Source organism: Ahaetulla prasina, chromosome 1 (genome assembly GCF_028640845.1).
Source record: "Ahaetulla prasina isolate Xishuangbanna chromosome 1, ASM2864084v1, whole genome shotgun sequence".
NCBI classification, from domain to species: Eukaryota; Metazoa; Chordata; class Lepidosauria; order Squamata; family Colubridae; genus Ahaetulla; species Ahaetulla prasina.
The window spans coordinates 141757676-141764692 of record NC_080539.1 but is presented as its reverse complement, the minus strand read 5'-3'; positions in this window follow the sequence as shown (position 1 = coordinate 141764692).

Below are 7017 nucleotides of genomic sequence, written 5' to 3'. Positions count from 1 at the left end.
ACAAATTTTAAATTTCACCCCTGAACAGGACCCAGACTTGATCTTCAACCCCTTTGTCATGCCCCCGTCAGAGTCTGAATCTGAGACAGAAGACGGACAGCTACAGCTGAGAGAGAGTGGCTCTGTTGGCTGTGGAGAGAAAGGCAAAGTCAGGGTGGGCAGAGCAGGGGATAGATAGAACAAGAGAGACCAAGTCCAGATGAAGACCAAGGCCCACCCTTTCCTCATCCTAGGGCGTGCAGAGAAGAACGCAGAAGAGAGCAACATGGGTTGCATGGCTTACAAGGAAGGAGAGGACCCTGATTCCTTTCACAAGGCACACCTGGGGATGGAGTTTAAAGGAGAGGCAGCTGGGAGGGGCATTTGCAGGAACAAACACTGAATTTATCTAGTGTTGAGAGTTGTGGCCTGCATTCCTGGCATTCCTCCTGACTGTTCGAATGAGTGCCATGCTTCTGTGTGCTTATCTTGTCTTGCTGGAATTTGGGACTCATCATCTTGTCCTACTGGAATGATTGATTGCAGTCATTCTGCTTACAGCATTTGAACCGGAGTATCTGCAGCCAGAAGCTGCTGCAGGTTCGTGGGAGAGGTTTTCTCCAGGCCGAAGAGTAAACGAGACATTGGGGGCAAAGTTGGTGCTAATAAAGGTACTCATACCAGTTCTCTGGCTGTGTTGCCTTCGTGCCATGCCCCAGGTCATCACACCCTTTGATGTAAAATTAATAGAGTCTCCTGCCTCTACCCCAATCATCATTGACCACACTGAGCCAGGAGAACCCACGAGGTGATTCCACACAAGGCAGCATCCCGTATGACAAACCCCATACTACAATAGATTAGCTTTATTTTAAAATTCCCCCAAGTTCTGTTGAGCTGTTTGTTTCTCTTTCACAATGGAGTACTTCATCTCCTAGGGCAGGGTCTCCAACCTTGGTCCCTTTAAGACTTGTGGACTTCAACTCCAAGAGTCCCTCAGCCAGGAAAGCTGGCTGAGGAACTCTGGGAGTTGAAGTCCACAAGTCTTAAAGGGACCAAGGTTGGAGATCCCTGTCCTAGGGAAAATGTGGCAATTGTCTCCATGACTACGGTTCTTTAACTTAATGAGATAGCATTACCAACCAGCAAGCTTGAGACAAGATAGGATGCATCACTGTCCTCCCTGCACCTAAAACATCCACCCATGTTGAGAAGCCTGACAGCTGGAATTTAGCTATCTAACCTGGGGAGACCCAGGACAGACGCTTGTGGCAATTCCAAAAGGAAGATCAGATTTCTGGCAGAGCACCCAGTCTCTTTCACCTACACAGTTCAGTTGATATGACAGCCGGGATCATGTGATCTCACCAGGTCATGACTTAGTCATGATTTTTCAAAGTAAGGAGAAAAAGCGCTGCAGTAGCAACTGGGTTTTTCTTGAATCCAATTACTGGCTGATAGTTGGGTACCGATTGCTAAGATTTCTCTGCTCACCTATTGACCCGGAAGGGCACATTCTGCTAGGTTGTTAGTTCAATTTAAGCACTACAGATTCCCAGAACAGAAATGAGTCATTAACTTTAATAATCAGAATAACTGGCAGCGTCTGGAAACCTAAGGCCTAGTAGGGATGCTTTGTAAGGGCTTTGTAAGTGGCTCAGTGGCTAAGATGCTGAGCTTGTGAATTGAAAGGTCGGCAGTTCAGTGGTTCGAATCCCTAGTGCTGTGTAACTATGGGTGAGCTCCCATTACTTGTCCCAGCTTCTGCCAACCTAGCAGTTCAAAAGCACATAAAAAATGCAAGTAGAAAAAATAGGGACCACCTTTGATGGGAAGGTAACAGCGTTCTGTGGGCCTTTGGCGTTTAGTCATGCCAGCCACATGACCACAGAAACATCTTCGGACGTGCTGGCTCTTATGCTTTGAAATGGAGATGAGCACCGCCCCCTAGAATCAGGAATGACTAGCATGTATGTGCGAGGGGAACCTTTACCTTTACCTTATATGCTTTGTAAGTTCCTTACTGACACAAGGGGAAAGTAGGGAATAGTTGTTAAAGATAAACTACAACAGGGATGTCAAACTCGATTTTATTGAGGGCTGCATCAGAATTGTGTTTGACCTTGGGGGTCGGGGTGGGCGTGTCTGGAGTGGGCGTGGCCAGTTCAACGTCACTCATAGAGGCTCCATTTTCAGCCGCGATGGCCTTCTGCAGCCGTCTGCCAACAAAAACAGAGCCCGGGGGAGCGCATATGGCCTTCCCAAGTCCATTTTCACTGGCAGAGGCACTGCAGACTGGTCCTTTGCTGTTTCCAGGGTGGACCTGCGGGCCAGCTCTAAGCATCCCATAGGCCGGATCTGGGACAGTGGCCTTGAGTTTGACACCCCTGAGCTACAGTGAGAAAAAGTTCAAGACATCTATTTCTTGATTCTATTAAAATTTAAAAGATCAAGAAGCAACTAATACGTCACCCAGTTCAGGTTCAAAATGAACTACCGTAGACAAAAGTTGGTTTTCCCCTCATAAAGTTCATCACAAGGAAAAGCAACTGCTACAGAATGGATAGTTTGTCTCATTTAAAATTTAATTGTGCCATAAACTTTTCAAAATAGATGGGATATTGTAAATTGTTGCTTCTGTTCTGCTCCGAATCTTTTACAACATTTTTTAAATTATCTGAATTTTAAAACATGGATTTTAACCTAGGGGAACCCTGCTGCCCTTGACTTGCACAAAATGCATGAAAAGTATCATAAGAGTCTTTCAAATGTCAAAACTCTTGATTGTGCTTTCTATGTTTAGGAGTTTTAGTAGAAGACAAGTGATTCTTTTTAGTGCCTTCCTATAAGATAATAGGACACCTCTTCACTTTCTCCAAAGGTGCCTGCTTAATTAACCTTCTTCACAAAGCCTACTACTTATTGATAATTGGAGTATTTGTTTTGCATCTTTTTCCACATTCAACATTTTATTAATATGAAATACAAAAACATAAAAGAAAATAATAGGAAAATAAGGGAGGAAAAAAGGAGGAAAAAGCGTTGACTTCCAACTCCCTTTGGTGCAGTAGAAAAGAATTTAATAGAATTTTTTTTTTATTGGCCAAGTGTGATTGGACAGGAATTTGTCTTGGTGCATATGCTCTCAGTGTACATAAAAGAAAAGATACGTTCATCAAGGTGCAACATTTACAACACAAATGATGGTCAATATATCAATATAAATCATAAGGATTGCCAGCAACAAAGTTACAGTCATAAAGTCATAAGTGGAAAGAGATTGGTGATGGGAACGATGAGAAGATTAATAGTAGTGCAGATTTAGGAAATAGTTTGACAGTGTTGATGGAATTGTTTAGCAGAGTGATGGCCTTCGGGAAAAAACTGTTCTTGTGTCTAGTTGTTCTGGTGTGCAGTGCTCTATAGCATTGTTTTGAAGATAGGAGTTGAAACAGTTTATGTCCTGGATGTGAGGGATCTGTAAATATTTTCACGGCCCTCTTCTTGATTCGTGCAGTATACAGGTCCTCAATGGAAGGCAGGTTGGTAGCAATTATTTTTTCTGCAGTTCTAATTATCCTCTGAAGTCTGTGTCTTTCTTGTTGGGTTGCTGAACCGAACCAGACAGTTATAGAGGTGCAAATGACAGACTCAATAATTCCTCTGTAGAACTGGATCAGCAGCTCCTTGGGCAGTTTGAGCTTACTGAGTTGGCGCAGAAAGAACAGTCTTTGTTGTCCTTTTTTGATGATGTTTTTGATGTTAGCTGTCCATTTTAGATCTTGCGATATGATAGAACCTAGAAATGTAAAGGTTTCTACTGTTTATACTGCGTTGTCTAGTATTGTGAGAGGTGGAAGAATAAGTAGAATAAGATAATAGCAATAGCATCAAAACTCAGGTTTTTACTTTTATACAATAATACAAACTAGCCCTTTATATAATAACAAACCTATCTAATTGGCAAAACCCAAAATCAAAGTTTCCATTTTTTTCCACCTCAAGCACAAAAGTCCAAAAGCAATTTCTAAGTAGAAATAAAGCTAATTGTGTTCTTTTTTTTTTAATCAGAGCACTCAATTTGGCCATCTCTGCTAACTCTATCAACTTTTGCAGCCATTCATTCATTGTAGGAATCAAAGCAGTGGTGAAATCTGAACTACTGGTTTACTGAGTGCGCATGCGCGCTGCATCCGTGCATGCACAGTGTGCACAACACACCAAATGTGAGGTGCACATGGGCTTGCACTGCATGCCAAAAGGAGGCATGAGGTAAGTAGACCAGCGCTCAGGGGTGTGTGTGATCAGCTGTGGCACGCAATCTTTTTTTTTTACTTTTAAAAGCATTTTTTTACAACCTATTCGGCCAAATAGGTTGTAAAAAATGCTTTTAAAAGTAAAAAAAAAAAGGCTCTAGTGATCAGGCAGCTCAACTGTGATTGTCGGAGCCTCTTTTTTACCTTTTAGAAGCATTTTTTAAAAGAAGCGGCAAGCCGGCAACTGGACGACTGGGTGGGCACGGACTGAGGGGCCAGGGATTTTTGCTACCAGTTCTCTGAACCACCAGCTGCATTGCTACCGGATCAGCCGATCTGGTCCAAACTGGGAGCATTTCACCCCTGAATCAAAGCGTCCTTCCATTTTTGTGCATAAAGTAATCTTGGTGCCATTAACATATATAACATCAAAGTCCCTCTTCCCGCCCCAATTTTTTTTCCATTAAACCCAAAGGAAAAGTCTCAGGTTTTATCTTTATATTCACTTTAAGAACCTTCTATATGAAGAATTCTACTCCAATATTTCATTGTCACAAGTCCATCATACATAATAAAAGGTCCCTGGTTTTGCATCCTTACATGGAATGACGTATTATCATTCGCAAACCTGCTTATCTTTCAGCATAGGTAATTATTACCACCTGTGTGAAGTACATTTCTTGACGGGGTGGGCTTCAAAAATTTTAGCAAGGGGTTCTCTGCCCGGCTGCTGGGTAGGCGTGGCCATGGTGGACGTGGCCTAGTCAGCCTCCTGCACCATGGCAGGGGGGTGTTTTGCCCTCCCTGGGCTCCAGAAGCTTTCCTCGAGCCTCTGGGAGGGTGAAAACAGCCCCCCAAGGCTCTGGAGGACCTCTGGAGGAACTTCCAGTAGGCCCATTTTTCGCGCTCCCCAAGCCTCTGCACATGCCCTGCACTTACCTGCATCCAAAACAGGCCACGTGGGGGACTCCTGAGAGGGGTGGGATGAGTGGGGTGGGGCCAGCCAGGAGTCGGATTTGGGGGTTCTCTGAACTGCACAGAATCTTAGCTAGAGGTTCTCCTGAAGCCCTGTGAATCCCCAGGAGTCCACCCAGGGGTGAAATCCAGCAGGTTCTGACATGTTCTGGAGAAATGGTAGCAGAAATTTTGAGTAGTTCGGAGAACCAGCAAATACCACCTCTGACTGGCCCCAGAGTGGGGTGGGAATGGAGATTTTGCAGTATCCTTCCCCCAGGAGTGGGGAGGGAATGGAGATTTTGCAATATCCTTCCCCTGCCACACCCACCAAGCCACGGCCACAGAACCGGTAATTTAAAAAATTTGGATATCACCACTGAGCCCACCCCGTTTCTTGATATGAACGCATGGGAATCTTGATGCTTGATTTGTGTCCATGTTCCATTTTCGTGAAATTTCCTGTGACTTGTTTAAGAAGGCTAAGCATGAACACCCAGCAGTCTAGCCGATGGATAAAACTACTCCCTGCCTGAACTATGGAAAGGAAATCAATTCCAGCCTCCAATGCACTACATTTATTCAAGCATCGAATAGAAAGGGATCATAAATTGCTAACTGCTTTTTACAATTCAACAAATTTCCTAATATCTCTGGCAGATGGTAGAAAACCGGGGCATCTGGCATGCTATGATTCATGGGGTTGCAAAGAGTAGTACATGACTTAGCAAATGAACAATAGCAACAAATTTCCCAACAAACTTACCAGGTACTTTCAGGATCTTTGTAGGAGACTATATAACATGGTTATTCTTTGAACTCTGACAACTGCTTGAAAATGAGGCAAATTTCATCCAAAATTTATTGTGGGGCCAGGACAGAAGCAGATTCTAAAGTGAGAAAATCTGTGTGACCTACGTATTAGTCATTTGAATGACTTGCTCAGATGTCGTCTAGATAGGTCCTGCTATCCAGGCAATTCCTGCTTTACGAGGAAGTTGGCTTGGTATATGAATTCCTGTTAATGTTGGTCTGACTGGATTTGTCATGTTTCTTATTTAAAGAAAAAGATTAGCTGGAGAGGGGCAATGTGGATTTGTCCACTCCTTCATGAACAACAAATGCATTCGTCTGGGGAAATTATTTATTGGTGCCTTATGCAGTTAAGACACTGGACTCATGGACCAAAAGATTGACAGTTCAAGTACTATGTGACAGGGTGAGCTCCTGTTCTTGCCCAGCTCCTGCCCACCTAACAGTTCAAAAGCAGGCAAATGCAAGTAGAGAAATAGGTATCATTTTTTTTATTGAAAAAGTTTTACAAAGTTTTAACAAATATCCCCCCCTCCCCCCCTCCCCCCCCAAAAACTTCCCAGAGCAAAATACAGGGTATAGTAAGCTTCTAATAATCATAAACTAGACTTATGCTAACAATCCAGAAACTCTCATCCCTCCATAAAACCTTAATTTCCTTTACACTTTGTTCATTCAAAAGCTATTTGATATTTCTTAGTCTGATATTTATTTTAGATATAGTCATTCCCTCTTCTCCATTCCACTATGTATTTCTCTTATGAACAGTCTTTCAAATATGCTGAAATTCTTGCCATTTCCACCAGGTTAGCATTTTAATATTCATTCATCAATTGTAGGCAAATGTTCCTTCTTCCTTCTTGCACTACCAATAGTCTGGCTGCTTTTAGCGATCAAAATTCAATTAGGAAATATACCTTATAGTCCGTATTTGTATATCCATCAGATAAACATCATCCTTTTAATTTATTTAAATCTAACATTTAACTCCAATTCATTCCCATATTAACATTGT